At 33.7% G+C, this 22,183-nt stretch overlaps 2 long non-coding RNA genes across 2 annotated transcripts in view; one reads left to right on the top strand and one right to left on the bottom strand.

Annotated features, from left to right (window-relative positions):
- Positions 1–9,304: 9,304 nt before the first annotated feature.
- LOC117975487 (uncharacterized) overlaps positions 9,305–22,183 on the top strand; it is a 216,848-nt gene continuing 203,969 nt past the window's right edge. The window contains exons 1-2 of the long non-coding RNA XR_010108846.1: positions 9,305–9,480; positions 16,231–16,282. This is a non-coding gene — a long non-coding RNA (uncharacterized LOC117975487). The remainder of the gene's footprint in view (positions 9,481–16,230; positions 16,283–22,183) is intronic.
- The window catches only part of LOC117975486 (uncharacterized), a 64,518-nt gene continuing 59,283 nt past the window's right edge, over positions 16,949–22,183 (bottom strand). The window contains exon 4 of the long non-coding RNA XR_004665747.3: positions 16,949–17,346. This is a non-coding gene — a long non-coding RNA (uncharacterized LOC117975486). The remainder of the gene's footprint in view (positions 17,347–22,183) is intronic.

Here is a 22,183-nt window from a genome sequence, read left to right as displayed (position 1 = left end):
CCAGAATGGTGTTTCCTAGATTTTCTTCCAGGATTTTTAGAGTTTGAGGTCTTATATGTAAGTCTTTAATCCATCTTGAGTTAATTTTTATATGTAGTGAAAAGTATGGGTCCAGTTTCTACTTATTGCTAGCTAGCTATCTCAGCACCATTTATTGAATAAGGAGTCCTTTCCCCATTGCTTGTTTTTGTCAACTTTGTCAAAGATCAGATATTTGTAGGTGTGCAGCTTTATTTCTTTGCTCTGTATTCTGTTCCATTGGTCTATGTGTCTGTTTTTGGACCAAGATCAGGATGTTTTGGTTACTGTAGCTTTTTAGTATAGCTTGAAGTTGGGTAATTTGATGCCTCCAGGTTTGTTCTTTTTGCTTAGGATTGCCTTGGCTATTCTGGCTCTTTTTTAGTTCCAAATGAATTTTAGGATGGTTTTTCTATAATTCTTTGAAAAATTACATTGGCAATTTGATAGGTATTACACTGAATTATAGATTGCTTTGGGCAGTATGGTTATTTTAATTATATTGCTCCTTTCCGTCCATGAGCATTAAATGTTTTTCCATTTGTTTGTCCTATATATGATTTCTTTCATCAGTATTTTGTAGTTCTCCTTGTAAGGCCTTTCACCTCCTTCATTAGGTGTATTCCTAGATATATATTTTTTTCTACTGTAGCTATTGTAAATGGGATTTCATTCCTAATTGGACTCTCAGCTTGAACCTTATTGGGGTATAGCAATGCTACTGATTTTTGTACATGAATTTTGTATCCTGAAATTTTCCTGAAGTTGTTTATTAGTTCCAGGAGGCTTTTGCTCATGTCTTTAGGGTTTTTATAGATGTGGAATCATGTTGTCAGTGAAGAGAGAAAATCTCACTTCTTCTTTTCTTATTTGGATGCCTATTTCTTTCTCTTGCTTGATTGCCCTGGCTAGGACTTTCAGTACTATGTTGAAAGGAATAGTGAGAGTAGATATCCCTGTCTTGTTCCAGTTCTCCAGGGAAATGTTTCCAGCTTTTGCCCATTCAGCATAATGCAGGCTGTGGGTTTATCATAGATGTTTCCTATTATTTTGAGGTATGTTTCTTCGATGTCTAGTTTCCTGAGTGTTTTTATCATGAAGGAATATTTGATTTTATCAAAGCCTTTTTCCGTGTTTTTGAGAGATCATATAATTTTGGTTTTCAATTCTGTTTATGTGGTGAATCACATTATTTATTTGTGTATGTTGAACCAACCTTGCATCCTAGCAAGGACATCTACTTGATTATGGTGAATTTACTTCTTATGTGCTGCTGCATTTGGTTTGCTTGTATTTTGTTGAGGGTTTTTGCATCTATGTTCATCAGGGATATTGGCCTGTAGTTTTCTTTTTTGTTGTTGTCTCTTTGCCAGGATTTGATATCAGAGTGACGCTGCTTTCACAGAATGAGTTACAGAGGATTCCTTCCTCCTTAATTTGTTGGAATAGTTTCAGTAAAATTGGTATCCATTCTTCTTTGAATGTCTGGTGGAACGCAGCTGTGAATCCATCTGGCCTGGAGCTTCTTTTGGTTGGAGGTTTTTTGTTTCTTATTCAATTTCAGAACTCAATATTGGTCTTTTCCGTGTTTCAATTACTTCCTGATTCAATCTTGGGAGATTGTGTGTTTCTGGGAATTTATCCATTTCCTCTAGATTTTCTAGTTTTGTATTCATAGAGATATTTTTAACAGTCTCTGAGGATTTTATATTTCTGTGGAATCGATTGTAATGTAACCTTTTTCATTTCTGATTGGCACAGCATTTTTAAGCAAAGTTCTAGATGGGCCTAATCAGTTCAAAAATGTACTTTATATTATCTGAGTGGATATTAAATTACCAGAAATTTGAGAAACTTTAAAATTGTTTAATTGATTATATATGTATTTTATATATATATAATATATATCACATATTGGTAATAAATATAGAACAAACACCTATGGATCTACCACCTCAATTAAAAAGCAGAACAGGCCAGGCGCGGTGGCTCACACCTGTAATCCCAGCACTTTGGGAGGCCAAGGCAGGCGGATCATGAGGTCAAGAGAACGAGACCATCTTGGCCAACATGGTGAAACCCCGTCCCTATTAAAAACACAAAAATTATCTGGGCATGGTGGCACACACCGGTAATTCCAGCTACTTGGGAGGCTGAGGCAGGAGAATCACTTGAACCCGGGAGGTGGAGGTTGCAGTGAGCCAAGATCGTGCCACTGCACTCCAGCCTGGCAACAGAGCGAGACTCCGTCTCAAAAAAAGAAAAAAAAAAGAAGCAGAACAGTGCAAATATTAACTCTATCTCTTTGCTCCTTACTTGCCTATCCTGTCCTCCTCCCTTCCATAATTAACCATCATCCTAAATGTTGAAATTACTCCTTTGTCTTTTAAACATATAATTTTTACCAGATAAAATAAAAAAGGTTAAAATGCTTTTTAGAATTGACAACTACCAGTATTACACAGTTAAGTTAAACACTTAGATTTATTCTCTGATTTTGCCATGTTATCCCTGTCTTTGAACATTTTCAGTCTGAATTAAAAAAAAAAACTAAATAAAAAAGTGTGAGAGGCATTGTTATAGAATGTAACTTCTATGTAGAGTTTTTGTGAAGATTAAATAGAGAAAGCATATAAAATGCACAATGCAATGCCTGGTGCTTCCTAGATTTTAAAAAAATCATTAGTATTAGTATTAGTAGCAATATTACTACTATTATTATCATTATATGTTACTGTGTATGTGTAATAGTTGATTATAATTTAGTAATGAGTGAATCAACATAGTTTAATTGAAAGCTTTGTCTTAGTTCTTAGATAGTAAAATTTTTTTTGGTTATACATATTAACATTTTAATGAATTTTTTCTTCAATGATTCCATGTATGCCTTGTGTTTTATTATTGGAACACTGTGCATGTGGGGGTTATTTATATCCTACTGATCAAGATCATCACCAAAGTCTGATTGCAAAAATTCAAGACATTGCAACCTTAGGAATAAATGGGTTAAGAAGATAATTTGAAGCATATAATTCTATATCAACATTTGTCAATACCCTCATGATACTTGGGCTGTCAAAATAAGCAGAATCACTGAATGACTGTGACAGAACTGAATCTAATCCTTCTCAATCACACTACATCCTACTCCAGTATCTACATGAAGTGAAACATGCTTCTCCTGATCATCTTATGACCTTCCCAAAATTTTAATAATTTACAAGCTATTCAAACCTCCTGGTTACCACTTTCTTTTTGTGAGGAAATTGGAATGAAGTACCTTATTATCCTAAAATTGTTTCCATAGATAATATTTATAGTTTATAAATTAAAGATATTTCAGAATATTTGTACACATCGCATACACATTTACAAACAAAGCGTAGTTTTCAATTACAAAATTAATTAATAAGTATCTAATAATTCTAAAACAGACTTTATAGATTCCCTTGGCATTTTATGTCCCTGTAGTGTGTTACTACATATGCTATGTGGAAGGAAAAATTATATTTTGACAGTTTGCTTTTCTCAGGTTGTTGCTTAGCAGTGCAGATGCTATCATTTCTTTCATTGTTTTTATCACATGCATAATTTTAAAAGACACAGTGCTTGTAATGGCTTTAACAAATTATTACCTTCCAGAATTTTACTATACTATTAGTATGTTCCTCAACAGCTACTTATCATACATTCCTGCTAAAATAGGCAATATTATTTTTCTCCACCCCTTTGCTTTAGTTTGATAAGAAAATATGAGGGAACTAATAACTACTTTATAAATAAAATTTGTTTTCAAATTAATACAGAAGCAGAAACAAACACAAATAAACATATTAAAGATGATGTCCTAATGATATCATAATGAGGCTCTAAATAATACTAGTTGTGTTGTATATTATAAAAGTATTTTGGGAAAAAAAATTCAGCAGGGCAAGTTATCTGAATTTAAAAGCAATGGAAGAACTTCCAAATAAGAATGTCAGTAAATTCTCAGCATAAAATACTACAACTTTGAGGAAGCTGCAATTAAAAGACAAATACTATGAATCAAATTATTAAAACAAATTAGACTGTTTCTATCATTAAAGTTTAAATGCCTCAGACAAATAGATAAGAAAATACTGATATAATAATAGATAAATACACTATGAACTGACAATTCACAATACAGGAAAGAGAACAATTGTGATAACATTAGATAACATAAATATTAGATAACATAAATATTCAAAACAGCTGAATATAAAAGAGTTGATAAAGTTTTAACAAAGTTTTAAAATTTCCAACTGACTAATACAACTCTGTAGGGAAGATATGAACTCTGGAGTTCAAAATATCTGTGTACACTTTTGTAGCCCCATCATAGTAGTTCTTTAAAAATCTAGGCTCTGACATAACAAAATCTATATTTCTACTGTGTGCACCCCTTGCTCTTTTATGATCCTTTGATGCCCTGCTTTTCAGTGGTGTCCTTAAGATCTTTCTCTTACAGTGTAACCTTAACCATTTCTGCTACTAATTAACCTTTCTTCCCCTAAACTGGTTACACATTCCAAGTGCATGTTTGTCTTTCTTTCTTCTATTTGTGCTGTCTGTGAAATTTAGGAGAGGAACAAAGATTCTCTCAGCAAAAGGGCACCAAATCTTTTTATTGCTAACTCCTTGGTTCATGGATTCTCAATGGTCAGCCTGAGGCCATAATTGTGTTCATATGTCACCATAGACTAATCTCAAGAGCCTGCCCTCTTTCAATTCCTTATCCCCGTACAGAATCCTAAATATCATTTCTGGTCTCGTTACCATTTAAACTTTCAACTAAACAACTTCAAGAGACACTTCTCAGGGGAGAACTGGGGCGGGGGGGGAAATGGTAGTTGAAAACTAGCTTCCGCTGTGTATATATTCAGATAATCAGTAACAAAACTGTGGAGATTTTCCCGTCCCTCTGTAACACATTCCTGTAAAAGGAGAAAGGTGAGATGTAGAACTTTCAGAAACCCAGAAGCAAGTCTCCTCTATATAAACATTATAAGGTGCAGTTATTATTTTTCAATCAGAACACCTTCAGTGTGACCCTTGATCATTTAGTACCTGCCAAGAAAAGCTTAACCATCTACAGAAAAATATCATTTACCCTTTATCTAAAAACTACTGCTATATTCTCGTTAATTAATTTATTTTTATTTTTTATTTATTTATTTTTTTGAGACGGAATTTCACTCTGTCACCCAGGCTGGTGCAATCTTGGCTCACTGCAACCTCTGCCTCCTGGGTTCAAGCGATTCTCCTACCTCAGCCTCCTGAGTATCTGGGATTACAGGTGTGTGCCACCACTCCTGGCTAATTTTTGTATTTTTATTAGAGACGGGGGTCTCACCATGTTGACCAAGCTGGTCTTGAACTCCTGACCTCAAATGATCCACCTGCCTCAGCCAACCAAAGTGTTAGGATTACAGGCGTGAGCCACCAGGCCAGGCCCTCGTTAATTTGTTTTAAATAAGAAATCACAGTATTTAAATATAGGCAGTTCCTAATTTTTTTTTTTTTTGTATTTCTTTTCTTTCTTTTTATTTTTTTGAGATGGAGTCTTGCTCTGTCACCCAGGATGGAGTGCTGTGCCACGATCTTGGCTCACTGCAACCTCTGCCTCCTGGTTCCAGTGATTCTCCTGGTTCCAGTGATTCTCCTGCCTCAGCTTCCCGAGTAGCTGGGATTACAGGCACATGCCACCATGTCCCTTTAATTTTTTTAAATTTCAGTAGAGATGGGATTTCACCATGTTGGCCAGGCTGGTCTCAAACTCTGGACTCCAGATGATCCGCCCAGCACTACCAAAATGCTGGGATTACAGGCATAAGCCACCCAGCTTTAAATGTTAATTCTATCAGTGAAGTGATACAGGTTGAATTTTCTTTTAAAAATAATTTGGGTAAAAGATAAGAGATCAACTGTATACGATTTCATGGGAATTTAGGTCAATTTAACTATGTCCCAAGAACTACATGTGTAGCACTTGCTGGGACTAATGATCAACTTGACTTGACCAGGCAAATTCAACATTAGCAACAGGTGAGCAACTTTATTAGAAGCAATTTCTATGTAAAATAAATCCTGGAAGTCATTGACGTTATTTTAATACTACAACAAAGAGCAGAACAACTGATAGAAGAATCAGGCTCTACAAGACTTAAGAGATGGAAGACTGTTCGCCATTCATTAAGAGAAAGGGTGGGGCCGCAGGTCTCAGAAGCCCTAAGGTTAGCCTTCAGCATGGATTCTTGTCAGTCATGAATCATTCTCTGACACGAGATCTTGAAGGTGGAATCCAAGTTCCTTAGAGGCAAAGCAGTGTGACCTTCTACCTACAGAGTTCATACAAGTGTTTTGATTAATATGGAATAATTTGTCACCAGAAGCTGAGTTACTAAAAGATAATTGGGGAAATTTCAGCTCACATTGTAGGAGAGATTATGCTTGTCTTAATTAATGGTTTTGACCTGAGTCAAGTTGGGAGGTGTTTTAATCAGAGAACTTGAGGCTGGAATTTTTTAAATAACACCAAAAAATTCAACAAAATAAGCTGTATTTTTTTTCCTAAAAGAAGATTCATGATAGCTCACCAAAAATATACTTTTTAGAGAAGTTTTGTTGTTATTTTCCTATATGTGAGGCAAGTCTCTCTGCTGAGAGTATGACTCCACTTCACTCCTATTCCTGCCACCTCTGAACTCTGAATTACAATCCTAGACCTGGCTTTGATCCTCTGGAGTGTCACCGAGGAAGGACATCAGAAACTGGTGGAGTAAACCAACTTAAAGATTTTTCCTTGTCTAGGTTTCCTTCAGTTTTATACTGAGTCTCTGTTTTATAGAACTTTCAGATACAGAATGCTGCTATTCAAAATGCCCTCAGGCTAGGCAGTTCTTGATTGATCCTAACATGTGATACGAATGTGGCTCAAATAGTTAGAAAGTCAGGATGGAGATGACCATAAAGTTGAATAATTCAAGAAAATAGGAGAATCAGAGATTGGTGTCTAGAGTCTTGGAGGTTGCCTCAACTAGAGAGAGGACCATGTAAGAGAAGGACTGAGGAGTTGATTTTAGGTGTTCCAGCCAACAGATCAAGTAAGAAATCAAGTAAGTATCATCTTATCAGATATAACCATTTTCTTTTAAAGCTAAGAATGAGGGGCATCTCTTTGGTTATAGCTTAATACTTGCCATGGCAAAATGTGCATACTTACAAGAGAAATGCAACTCTCTGTGTATATGCATGTGTACATGTGTTTACAAACACAATAAACAATAAGAAATTCTTTAAAACAAAACTAAAAATAGTGAAAAAAATCACAGTTTTCTTTCAGTATTCATGAATTTTGTGTTTCCAGGTCAACTGTTTTTAGTAGGATAATACATTCAATAGGATGTATAGAGGATAAAAATGAGATGTAGCTGATTCAAAAACGTCTAGGTTCTAATATCATTGAATTAAGAAATTAAGAACAATAACTCAAGTTTAAGACATCAAGTCAAATTTTCTTCCCAGTGCTTCTGTCAATAAAATATTTATTTTCTTAGAATATGGGTTGTATACCACATTTTACTAAATTGTTTACCCTATATTGTGCACTTAGGCTACAGTTCACCTAGATGCAACTATTCACACATTTTTCTGTCTTTAATACATTATTTCTTAACTCTCCACTAAGAACAGTTATCTTCCATGGTGGGTAAATTAGTCCTGTCATATTAAGAGTTTGATATTTTCTTTTATAAATTTATGCTTTATTACAATATTTTGACAACTTAGAATGACTACCAAAAATTTAATTCTTAGGGAATTTAATATGTGTTGTCTTCTCAGGGTTGAATATTACTTTTGTCATGATATATTTTATTTTCAAAACACTGGTGAATTATATTTGTGAATATTTTATTTAGAAATTTATTTCACTAGAATTTTAAAATTTGGTTGTGTTATGTGGTTATAGAGCCAATAATGAAAAGTTAAAAAGTTTCACAACTTTTCTTGTGCTCTCAAATAGTGTAAATAATGGAAACTACTTTCTGAAGGCATTTCAGAACTCAGAATAAAATAACCTCAGTGTATTCTAATTTAGGACAAAATATATTTACTATTTTCATAATTTCCAATTGTTTTTTCCTTCAAATTTTTATTACTTATTCAGCCAACTTCATTAAATAAAATTTTCTTTGTAAATTACCTGTTTTACTTGGATTTTCAGATGTAATGGTTCAGTGTTGTATACATCATTCCACATATGCAAATAATTTTTATTTTGTGAAATGATAAAAATACATTAAACTCTATAGATCTTTCATCATATGCCTGGGTACATACTCACCATCCCATATCAGAAATTATTAATATTTTTATTGCATTCTTCAAATCTTATGTTTGATCCCAAGTCCCACTTTTTTCAAAGATAATTATTATTTAATTTATTACACAACTGTTTGTATATATATGTGTATATATAAATCATATATGTACATATATAATTTATATTATATATTATATATATGTATATATATTGCATTTCTCTTGTAAGTATGCACATTTTGCCACGGCAAGTATTAAGCTATAACCAAGGAGATGCTCCTTGTTCTTAGCCTTAAAAGAGAATGGTTATATCTGATAAGATGATACTTATTCAATTTAGTATCAAATAAGTATTTGTGAATATTTTATTTAGAAATTTATTTCACTAGAATTTTAAAATTTGGTTGTGTTATGTGGTTATAGAGCCAATAATGAAAAGTTATATATATATATATATATATACACACACAAAGAAAAGTATATACACACACACACAAATACATATATGTGTGTGTGTATGTGTGTGTGTGTGTGTGTGTGTGTATATATATATATATACTTTTGCCTGGGATTAGACACATTTTTCCCTATTCCTCTGGCTATGTACAATTAAAAACTGAGACATATATAAAACGTATTCTGAAAGGTGGAGAGAGAGAATCAGGCAGTTTAGGGACCTCAGTACCGGAGAAATGATGTAGTGATGAGTTTCCTGGATTTTCTTTTTGATTCACATATTCCAAACTGCGAGCTGGCTAAGATAGTAACCTGGTAATGCCAACAGAAACATATTTTTAAAAAGTCCTAACAGATGCCTGCTGTTCCTAACTGAAAGAACAGAAAAATGGCAATCTAGCAAGACAGAAACTTTTATACAATAAACTCTTTATTGAAGAAAAACACCTTAAGAAAGACCATGGTACCACCCTCATCCAGCCAGCAAGTGCAGAGTTCAGAGCCTAGATTTTCATTGTCTCTAGGTTGTAGTGAAGTTTATAAACCTCCCTTCTCTACCCTACTGGGCTGATGTCAGAGAAGGCTGAGTTGGGTACCAAGACATTCATTCTCTCCAGGTGGTAATAAGGACCCTCACATGGTATTAACGAAGACCAAATGGTAAGCCTCCATTTTCACTTCTACCTTGCAGTAATGAGCTGTTACTCTTTCTTTTCCTCACTGGGAAGGTATTAAAAGATGTCTCTCGGAGAGTCAATGCTTTCGCCTTCTCAGTAGCAATAAGGCTTCCCACCCCCAGCTATCTTAGTGTAAGTACGGGCCATGTGAGATACAGAAACAAGGCACCCCTTCTCCTACTAGATAGGGAGATATTAGTAGAAATCTAGCAGTGAGCCAGAACTCCTACTATCTCACAATAATTAGTACCTTCCCTCCTTGAGTATAGATGTCGGCCAAGTGTAGAACCGAATTTCTCTCCCCTTCTGGCAGTAACAAGGGGGTGCCCCACTCTTCCCCTGCCAGAGTGATGTCAGAGAAAGAGAGCTAAAACAGGCTTAAGTAAGATGCAGCATTTTATAATACCCAAAATATCTAGGTATTCATATAAAATTATACATCATACCAAGAACCAAAAAGATCTCAAACTGAATTAAAAAGATAATCAATACATGTTGACACTGAGATAACAGAGATGTTAGAATTATCTGGCAAAGATTTTAAAGCAGCCATAATAAAAATACTTAAATAAGCCACAAAAAATAGCTTGAAACATAAAAATAGGAAGCTATGGCAAGGAAGCTATGGCAAGGAAGTAGAAAGATATTAAAGATATAAATAAGAACTAAGTAAAAATTATAGAACTGAGAAATAAAATAATTGAAATTAGTAACTCAATGGATAATTTCAACAGCATAATAGATGAAACAAAGGAGACAAAGACCTTGAAGATACAACAACACAAATTACTTAATGAGAATAGAAAGAAAATAGACTGAATAAAAAGTGGACAGAACTGGGCAGGAACAGTGGGGTTATAATGAAAAAAAAAAATCCTAACATTCATGTTATTAGAGTCCAAGAAGGAAACAAAAAAGGTGAGGCTGTAATAGTACTTAAAAAATAATGGCTAAAAATGTCTCTAGTCTGGCACAAACAGAAACACATTAGTCTAAAGAAGCTAAGTGTGATAGTGTCAGCTGTCAACCTGACTGGATTAAGAAATACTTAGAGAGCTGGAAAAACCTTATTTCTGGGTAGGTCTGAGAGGGTATTTCCAGAAGAGGTTGGCATGTGAGTTGGTGGACTGGCTAGGAAAGATCTGCCCTCAGTGTAGATGAGCACTATCCAATTATCTGAGGGTCCTGATAGAATAGAAAGGCCAAGGAAAGGCAAATTCTTTCTCTTTCTATTCTACAGCTGGAATACCCTTCTTCTGCTAACCTAGTACATCCAGGCTGTCCAGCCTTTGGATTCCAAAACTTACACCAGTAGCCCCTCGGGTTCTTAGGCTTTTGACTTCGAGAGTTACATGATTAGTTTCCTTGGTTCTGAGGCTTTCAGACTTGGACTGAGCCATACGTAATACCAGCATTTCAGGGTCTTCAGCTTGCAGATGACTGTTCACAGGACTCCTTGGCCTCCATAATCAATTAAGCCAATTCCCTTAATAATCCCCTCTTATCTATCTATCATCTATCTTATTGGTTATGATTCTCTAGAGAACACTGACTAATACATCGAGCAAACTCTCAACAGGATAAAACAAAAAATATTACACCAACAGACATGACAGTTAAACTTCTGAAAACTAAAGACAAAGAAAACACGTTGAAAGCTGTAAATGAGAAATGACACATTACCAATAAGGCAAAAATAATTCTAATAGGCAACAGATTTCTCATCAGAAACCATAAAGGCCAGAAAGAAGAGAACTACCAACCAAGATTCTATATTTAATGAAAATATCCTTCAGGAATAAAGAGGAAATCAAGATATTATCCAATGAAAGAAATTAACATTAACTGGAACTTTATAAAGGAGAATATTCAAACCTCCAATAAGTATATGGAACAATATTTAACATTATCTGCCATTGGAGAAACAAATTGATTCCTCCATGATATACCACTTTTTCACCTATGGAATAGCTAAAATTAAATAGATTTACAGTATTAATTATTGGCAAGGATGTAGAGGAACCAGAACTTGTATTCACTTTTGGTGATTGTATAAATTGGTTAAAAGACTTTGGAAAACTGCTTGTATCTACTAAAGCTAAACATATGCCTACATCCTGACTCAGAAAATCCATTGCTACTACATACCTGAAAGACATGAGTGCATAGATTCTCAAAAGTCATATCTGAAATGATATTTACGACAGGTTTATTCATATTTCCAAACTGGAAACAACCCATAAATCTACCTATAAGAAAATCGATGAGTGGTAATACACTCAAACAATGAAACACTACCAACCTATGAAAAAAAACTACTTACATATAAAAAATAGATAATACCCACCTATAAAAAATAAATGCTACCCACCTATTAAAAATCAATACTGCTTATCTATAAAATATTAAAATTTTAATATGCAGAATAATGTAGATTAATTTTATCAACATTATGTTGAGCAAAAGAAGCGGGACACAAAAGAGGATGTATTATATAAATCCATTTATGTGAATTTCAAGAATTGACTAAATGATGGTTAAGAAAGCCAGAATAATTAGAAAACTGAGGATGAGAAATGAACAGAAAAATGAATGAGGGAATCTTCTGCAGTCTTAAAAAATATTGTATATCTGATTTTGGGTTGTACATAAACTATCTTCAAGCTCTACACTTTTGTGTGTGTGTGGACAGGTGGACTACAACTGGCTGAAGTGTGTTTTCTAACACTAAATTATTTGAGATCCTCTACAAAAAAATCCAAAAAATTAGCTCTGCATGGTGGTGTGTGCCAGTAGTCCCAGTTACTGGGGAAGCTGAAGTGGGAGGGTTGCTTGAACCTGGGTTGAGGCTACAGAAAGCCAAGACTGCACCACTGCACTCCAGTCTGGGTGACAGAGCCAGACCCTGTTTCAAAAAAAAAAAAAAAAAAATTACAATTTGAGGTTGAGTTTTTCAAATTCCGAAGTCCATGCAGTCTCTGTTTTGCCATATTGCTCTCCTAAAATAAATAATACCATCTATATCTAATTCTAAAGTTCAGTTACCCTGAAACATGGAAGAGAATGTGTCCTGAATAATAATACTGATGACATCATATTAATATAGGAACAATTCAACATAATTCATCAATAATTCTGCATAAAATATCACCTCAAGTGAAGATTTATTTATGTTTAAAATTGGAATTTCCCTATTTGTATTAAAGGACAAATAAAAGAGTAGGGCTTTGGTTACGCTCATGGTGTGTGGGTTCAATAGTAATACTGACAAACTATTTGAAAGGTAGGAGTTTTCTTTTTCTACAAAGATTTAAATTATTTGGATATACTGCAAGACTGCTTTTTAAGTGTAAACATATTTAAAAAGGTAAATGGCACATAAAGAGAAATAAGACATTAATATAATATATAATATATAATATTAAAATAATATGTAGTTGGATATAATATTCCCTATGGATCCCTTCAAATTAAGGTATTCTCACTAAATCTCTCCCAACCTATCGCTTATCCGGCTTATCTAATTCTCTCTCAGGCTTTCAGTTATCTCTGATGTGCTGAAAATTACCAGTTTTGTAGCTTTAGGCCAGACCTCCCTCCACCTCTCCCATCCCCTTTGCTATCTAAACATTTAGTGGATACTTCCACAACAAAATGCACTATAATAAGCTCATCATCCCCTCCTCACAATCTATTTATGTATTCTCAAAATCATATTGCAGTATCACAGTTAGCCCAGTCACCCAGATAAGAACATTGTGTCATACTTCACCACTTTCAGTCTCTTTATATCTTTGATTATATGCATATAATATCCTATGCATAACATGCTGTTGTTTTTTGTCCCTCTTATTATTCCTATTTTAAACTTTTCTTTAGAAATAGCTCAAATGACTCTAATTAATACTCTATCTTTAATTCTGTGCATATGTCTATTTCTAATTGTCTAATTATATTATAATCTTGTATATAATATTGCTATATTTTCTATTGGAAGGTAACTGCATCTAGTCCCTTGACATTAAGACTATCCCACACATGCAGCCTTCTCATATGAAGGCAATGATATAAACAGACATTTACTCCTATATATTATACACCAATATTTATGGACTCTTTTCTGAAAACAGACTGAATATCTGAATTAAAAGAGAAGAATATATATCTACAAAAGTTAAGGCTTTTATTTGTTTAGATCATGCTAGGTTGCTTTTCTTTTTCCTATAAAAGGAACTGAAGGAAATTCTTCTCTTTTTATTCCAAATGAGATCTGACATTTATGGCTGGAGGTCACACTAGGTCCAAAATTTCTGCTCTGAAGAAATCATAAGGGTGTCAAAACACTTTCTCACACTGTTGGTAGAGTTAAAGGGTAGAATTCAGATACTTGGCTTTAACGGTGGAAAATCCATCTGTCTGCCTCATTCTGTAAGTGAGCCATGCTTCCTTCTCTTGGGTACAAAACCAGTAGGATATTTGAAGAAGGTGAGAGCAATGGGTTCTTATAGCTGTACCCTCCTTGGCAGTATATTTGGGAGAGAAAAAGGAAATGGTGTCTTGTAATTTTTAAAAGAATTTCAATCCAAGGGATTAAAACACTATCTAATCAACAGGGTGGCAGGAACTCCAGTTTGACTGACATGATCTCACAGATAGTTGTTTTATTTTTAAATTTTTAAAAGAATGAATATATGCATGAGAAAAGCAAATATAAAATGTTTGTCTTTTGAATATATTTAGCTCTTTTAATTTTCATTTTGGAAGGGAACAATCAACACTTGACTATTTAACCCAAACCACGTTTTCCCAAAGTGTGATTTGCAGAACCCTGATTTAAGCAGCTGTTTGATAGGAATTAAGTGGTAGAAAGACTTCAACAATCAAACACATTTGGAATCACATAGCTAAGCAAGGTTAAATAAGTTTCTTCTCTTCATGAGTTAGAGCATTAGATGTGCAAACATACCTTTGAATCTGTTGGCATATGCAGATTTTCCACAGTTTTTGAATATGGCACTTTTTAATGGATTGTCTCACGATAAAAATATTTTATGGATTTCATGTTACATACAGCATGCTTTACAAAATACTACTGTAGACTAACCGTATATATTTTTCTATGTTTTCCTAACATTTCTGCCTTTTTATAAAACTATTTTCCTTTCATCCTCTGTTCCTGTTTGCTTAGTTTTCTGACCTTACAAAGCCCCCACTGAGCATGGCTTAGCAGGAGGTAGAAGCTATTTATTGTGGTGACAAGCTAAGTAACCTAAGAGGGTAAGCGCATAAGAAGAGATAAAAGGATGTTATTCTTTAAAAAAAAAAAAATCACTGTTTTTTTCCTGGTCTACTAGATACTTTGTAGACTCATTTCACTATAATACAAATTACTACATAGAATATCAACCTAAAGTACATCTTGCCTCCAAATCCCTTCTGGGTAGCCATATAAGCTATTCAGCGATTTCATTAGCCTCTGAATTGTCATAATCCACATACTATTAATAGCATTTAGGTACTTGGGTTTAAGTAAAATATAAAATCTAAAAAAAAATAAGACAAAGGAGGTTAAAAGTGCTATGAAACTTCACTATAGTTAATAGTACATGGATTCTTTTTCATCAATACCATCCTAACCCTCCTATTGAGTGATTATTATGTTGGATTATTAATTCAATGATTATGGCTTCCTTTTATACTAAAAAGTTCAGGAGTAAATTATAATGGATATAATTCTGAAATTATTTGTTGAAATTCAGCCTGATATTCCTTGTGACTCATTTATTATAGAATTAATAGGTGATTTTCCAAGATTCAGTATTTATGATAAACAAGATTGTTCTGGAATGAAACAACTTCCCGTAAAAGTAAATTGCATACACTAAAGCACAGAACCCCACAATGACTTTTTCCTCCCTTTCTATGACTGTAAATCAGATGAAATCATACTATGCTATACTTTATATGCATCTTTGAAGAGCTAGTAGAATCCTGAATCCTTTACCAGTTTTTGCCCTAGCCAAAGTTCACATAGATACACAGATGGTATAGTACAGGCATTTAGCACAAAGCTTTGACCTCAAACTTCCATGTAGAACATACAGTTGTGACTTGGTTAGAATGACCTTTGAGTCAGGGTTATTCCTCTAATGCTTGTGGTCCAAAGCTTTGACTACAACAATAATGAAAATCGCTCCATGCTCTGTTTTTCTGCCTATCTCTATATGTATCTTCTAACTTTTCCCTTTGCTTCCCTCAAAAATTTTTAGCATTTTTAAATTTAGTAATGTTATTCCTTTACTTATTGATTATTGTTGTCAGGTAGTTGCATCATTTTCTTCCTGTAAGGATATATTACATTTTTTTAAAAATCCAGTAATATAAATCTTGATAACTTTTCTGAAGAATTGTAACTTTTTTCTTTTTTAATGCATTTTTTTTTCCAAATAAAGATTCCTTTTTGATAGATCTGGAATGAGATCTCTAGTATACTTCATACAGTAGAAAAATTATCCATCATCATTCTTTCACAGATCAAATAATTTAAATCTGGAAAAATAAAATGTTTCCCATTGATATATACCTTCTTAATGGTGAAAACAAATTATATTAAAACCAATTTGCATGTTTGCCATGAAGTTGAGTGGAGACATATTGAAGAGAAATATATGTCCCTTGTTCTCTAGGGAGGTGCCACCAAAAAAATGACCATTTGTTCTGGCTTTGTTTACAGTTTGAATTTCTGCTTGACTTCTTCTTCAATTGTGAAATCTGGATCTATGCAGGTACATTAGAATATTTTCATAGTTTAGTTTCCAAGTAGCTTTCTGTTTAGGGCCAATCCGATATCAACTATTCAGCAGCTGTGAATTAAGCCGGCCTTAGGGTTGGAATCAGATTTCTTTAGTACCCTCATGCATACCATAAGGTTGTTTAGCAAACTGAGACATTTCTTGGTCCCTAGGAAATGAGAGAATATTTCTGTCAGTAACCTGATTTTGGAAATGTGAGTGAGCTCTGGATAAAATTTCATTTTGAGTCTTTGCTCTGCTACTTGTAAGCTATCAGTTTACACAGGCTTCCAGAGTTACAGAAGAGTTCTTTGTTGAAAAAAATATATATTTTTTAAACTCTATGCTCAATTGTCAGTCAATGTATCACAAGATTGAGCAGGTTAAAAGAAAAAGTCTCTAGATCCATAGAAGGCATGTAACTGAAATGCAATTAAGTGCTTGATGATGCACATTAGAAGTGCACAGAAAGAACTAAGAGATTAAAGTGCAAAGTTTCTTGAAATTAAATGGTCTATACGAATAAAATCATTGTATAACAATAATTTAAATGACCCTTCTCATTAACAATTCTAACAAATACTCCTCTGTTCCTTCTTTAGGCTAGTCCTGTTTATTGCTGCTTACTCTAGGAAATAGAAATTGTCAGTGAACTTGGAACCATTGTTTACCTGTAAAGTTTGTGTTGGTTTTCAAATATCAGTCCTGAAATAATAGTCTCTTTTCCTCCATTCATGTTTCTCAGAAAGACTTTATTCATTACCACATAGTTCACATGAACCCTACAGGCTTGATAATTTCTTATCTTTCTAATGTCCGGATAGCAATACACAAGATGTACTCATCATCTTAGAGACAAACATGGTGGAATAGAGAAAGGAAAAAAAATATGTAGTAAAAACTGTCTTTTATATGTCAAAATCACTTCTTAAAAAACATGCTGGGTGAGGTGACTGGCACTTGTAATCCCAGCTGCCCGGGAGGCTGAGGCGGGAGGTTTGCTTGAGGCCAGGAATTCAAGGCTGTAGTGAGCTATAATTGTGTCACTGAGCTGTTTTCTTAAAAAACAAAAAAAGAAATATTATTATATGATAGGCAGAAAGCTGAATCATGAAATACATATTTTTATAGTTCTTTATAATTTTCAATTTGACTTTTTAACTTTATATTTGAGTGTCACGAGAACCAAAGCAGTACACAATACACAAACATTAATTTTCCCATTTTACATGTAATGTTAGCAAGTATTTGCAAAGTGTTTAGTATATTCCTGTTTAGTGAATGTTGAGAATTTGCCTGTTCCAAATGTGTTATATTGATGAGCTTATGTAGGTTTTACAAAACTCAAAAAAAGAAGCACTATTATTTTCCCCATTTATATGTAACGAAGGAATCATGTCATAGAAAGTAAGTAACTTTTCAACATCCCACAGTTAGAGTGGTAGAGCCTGAATACAACCCAGGCAATATGGCCTCATAGAATTTCATCATAACCTTTATTTATTGCCTCTCACATCACAAATAAGGAATAGGGCATCATGAAATTGTGATTTTTTTACATGTTATATAAGCATTATTATAATGAGTCTGTTCTAGAGTTCTTGTCTTCTGATTTTAATTTATGAGAGATTAAAAAAACCTAGTGCTAGTGAGCATATTGAAATTTCTGAATAAAACTTAGGTCAGTGTTTTTCTCAAGTCCAGTGAAATGATTTAATTTCTAGATGGGTATCATTCTTTTGATCAATAAAATGCGAATCAGGAAACCGTGACCAAATGGTAGCAAGTTTTTTTCAATGGTAAATTATGAATTTGTGAATACATGATACATATGAGCGAAGCTACAGTTGCTACATTCTAGTTAAGTGGAATGAATAGAATCATTATCCAACTAAGATTTGTGAGCTCATAACAGGAACTTGTGTAGGTGATTGATATATGTCAGTGAACAAAGCAAAGATCACTATCTTTTATGGTCTACAGACAAGCAAATGAAGGGAAACAAAAAAGAAGCAAAGGAATAGTGTAGACATAAATTGTAAGGCATTAGGAATTACAGAGAAAAATAAAATATGAAGCATGGTAAGAGGAAATCAGAAATATGAAGGGGCTTATGATGGTGGAATAACTATAGTTTTTTACAGGTGTACAGATTAGGTCTGACATTTGGACAAAAATTGTAAAGAGGTAAGAAAGGTGGTCATCCAATTTTCTGAGAAAACAGCATTCCAGGAAATGGAATAACTGCTATAAAGGATAAAATGGGGAATGACTGGTATAGTCAAGACATGGTAAAGTGGTCAAGAGAATAGGTTATGTCATTTACATACAATTAAAATGTTAAAAGTGTTAAATATTTAAAGATGGTGACAATAAAGAATCAAACAAATTTGGGGTCCTCTTGAGCACTGGACATAGGTTGCATGCCCATGAAGCTGGCGTTGGTGGTAGACTAAACAATCTTGGTGACAATCTTACATCTTGGGGATGTAAGATTAGAGATGAAGAGGGGTCAGATCTTGTAATACAATATGAGCCATAGGGAGGACTTCTGCTTTGACTCTGAGTGAAATGGGGAACTACTGAATGGTTTTGAACAAAAGAGTGACATGTTTTTGCTTATAGTTTTAAAAAGGCCTCTTCTGCTGCTCTTTTAAGACTAAAATGTAGATTGGCAAGGGTAGAAGCAGGAAAAAGTTGCATTAATAATTAATAATTGAGTTGGATGAAAATGCTTTTAAGAAATCTGATGTCTTTGCAGTAAATCTAGTAGCTCTACCTTATATGTGTAAATATGAATGTATATATGGTATTATAAACATATATTAAGAAGACCAGTTCAAATTAAGAGGACTATGTGGCTTCATGTAAATTGATTATAAGAAATAAAAATAAAACTTGTTCCCAAAATGAGGGTTATATACAGTGATGATTGGCATTATATTCAACGTAAATTTCCAGTTACGGAAATCTCATGTATTATTATATTTCAGTTCTGTTGATAATCAGAGTATACACTTAAAAACATCTAATGAATGAAGGCATATGAATCGTCATTGAAAGTAACCACAAATCTGAGATAAACATGTGTGAAAAGATTTTTGGAGATAACATCATTTGAAGGAGGTTGCACATTTGACTCTTAATGATATTTCTGAGTGGTAACATTTGTCTTGGTCCTTAGTTAATGCATCCTGATAATATATTCCTAATAACAATTTTATTATGCTAGCTTCAGAGTTAAACTGAACAGTTTTTTGTATACATACACATTCTAGGCTTTACAAGTTAAGTTAGATTTACAGAGGGTCAAACATTAATGTTGACAGAAAGTCAAACATTGGTTAACATTCACAATATAGATGAATCCTCCTTCAAGTATTTTTGTCAGCTTTTATAAGGAATATTGAAATTCTGCATCATTATAAAGTGAGAAAAACAGCCAAAGTTAATTAGTATAACCTGTACTATAAATAAAATTTTAAGAGTTTATTGTTTTCAAAAACAAAAAGATTTCTAGAGACAAATAATTCATGATCTCTAAAAATTTATTGTAAAAAATAAGCTAGGGTGGGATTCTGGATAGATGGATGCATTGTTAGGGTAGCTTGTGAATCTCCCCCAATCTCTTAAATTAAAAAAATATAGATAAATTAATATAGCAAAACCAAATGTCCCATTGAAATATCTACATAGAATCACATGAAAAAATGGTTTCATAAACTCTGAAATATGTGTGTGTAGTCAAACCTACAAAACCCATGTGGAATAAGAAACTGCAAGAGGAGAATCAGAAGAAAAGTAAATAGGTTCTTGCAGCCCTGGAATCTGATGAACCCTCAAGTCACCCAAGATAATCTTCCCAGTTTAAACTGAGAAGAGTATCCAAAACTGAGAGGGGGATTTTAGGCCTAAACAAATGGGTGATTTTAAGGAGACTGTTTGAAGGACAGTCTGAGCCCTTTGAAATCTAGACCCTAAAAAGCCAAAGTTCACACCCAGGATAAGACCCTCCGTTACAAAGAAAGTGTTGGAAATATGATGGAAATGAGCAGGACAGAGACACAGGGGAAAAGAGAAGAGTTTAGGGGAATGATATCTCAGAAAGCATGTGAACATGTTTGATAATTTTAAAAAATAACAGAAGAAAAAAGCTCTAGAATGGTGGAGTTAGAAAAACTATGTTGGCTCATTATTACATTTTGAAAAATACAAAAACATTAATCTCACTTAAAAATGAGTATCTGAAATGTGTTATATATAAATAAGGGAATACTCGCCTGTAATCTCAGCACTTTGGGAGGCCGAGGTGGGAGGATCATGAGGTCAGGAGGTCGAGACCAGCCTGGCCAACATGTTTAAGCCCCGTTTCTACTGAAAATACAAAAATTAGCTCGGCGTGGTGGTGCACACCTGTAATCCCAGCTACTCTGGAGGCTGAGGCAGGAGAATCGCTTGAACCAGGGAGTCGGAGGTTGCAGTGAGCCGAGATCGCCCCACTGCGCTCCAGCCTGGCAACAGAGTGAGACTTCGTCTCAAAAATAAATAAATAAATAGTACTTAAATAATTATGTTCCCATAAAAAATAATTATAAAGAAAAGAGAGTAAAAAGCAGGATAGCATTCATAAAAGAGTAAAAGCATAATAGAAAGACCTGCTCACAAATTTAAAAATATATCCTGGTACTTTAAAATGATCTAAAATTAGTGCCAAAAAAAAAAAATAAAGAAAAAAAGAATGAGTTCATGTCCTTTGCACGGACATGGATGAAGCTAGAAGCCATCATTCTCAGCAGACTAACACAGGAACAGAAAACCCAACACTGCATGTTCTCACTCATAAGTGGGAGCTGAACAATGAGAACACATGGACACAGGGAGGGGAACATCACACCCCGGGGCTTGTTGGAGGGTGTGGGGCAAGGGGAGGGAGAGCATTAGGACAAATACCTAATGCATGTGGGGCTTAAAACATAGATGAGGGGTTGATGAGTACTGCAAACCACCATGGCACATGTATACCTATGTAACAAATCTGCATGTTCTGCACATGTATCCCAGAACTCAAAGTAAAATTAAAAAAATTAGTGCTAAAAGAATTGAAGCTGTGAAAGAACAAATTAAATCACAAGTCAAAGAAAATAAGAAATGAGGTCAAGAAAGTATTTGAAAGAAAGATATAAAAAGAATTAAAAAATTTTTTAAATAGTCATAGATAATTTCATAAGATATATAAAATATGGAAATATGAAATTTTAATATTCTTAAATGAAAAATTCAAATGGATTTGAGTTAAAGTATTAGATATGGCATATGAGACATGATAAATGAACAAACTAAAATAGGATTTTTCCCCCCACAAAGCAAAACAATTCAACAGAAAGAAATGTAATTTTTAAATGTAACTGAAAAAAAATCTACTGTAAACAAAATTTTGCAGTGTCACAGTTCATACATAAAGTAACACGAAATGACCCACAGATTGACATATCACAGGAAAAGTAGTGTTTTAGTAGAAAGGGAAAGAAAAAAATAATCTTTGGATATTTAGGCAGACAGGTTACATAATGTACAAAGAAAGGAAAATCAGCTTGTCATCAATCTTTTTGACAATGCTTAAGACCATAAGACAATGAGATAATATATTTAGAATATTCAAGCAAAGAAAAGCTAATATATTTAGTCAAACTGGACAGAGATGTTTATTAGGACCATACAACACTCAGAAAAAAAATTTTCTATGATTTTTTTAGAAATACAGCAGGTGAAATATTTCCTACAATGAATGATGAGATTTGTAATTTATTTTAATAGTTGATGATTATCAAATTGTTATAGCATGTTGATTTTTGGATACATTTAAATCATGCTTTAAGACAGGACTATAACAATGAG

Source organism: Pan paniscus, chromosome 10 (assembly GCF_029289425.2).
Source record: "Pan paniscus chromosome 10, NHGRI_mPanPan1-v2.0_pri, whole genome shotgun sequence".
Classification (NCBI taxonomy): domain Eukaryota; kingdom Metazoa; phylum Chordata; class Mammalia; order Primates; family Hominidae; genus Pan; species Pan paniscus.
Note: the sequence above shows the minus strand (reverse complement) of the source record. Positions and strands in the feature narration are given on the sequence as shown.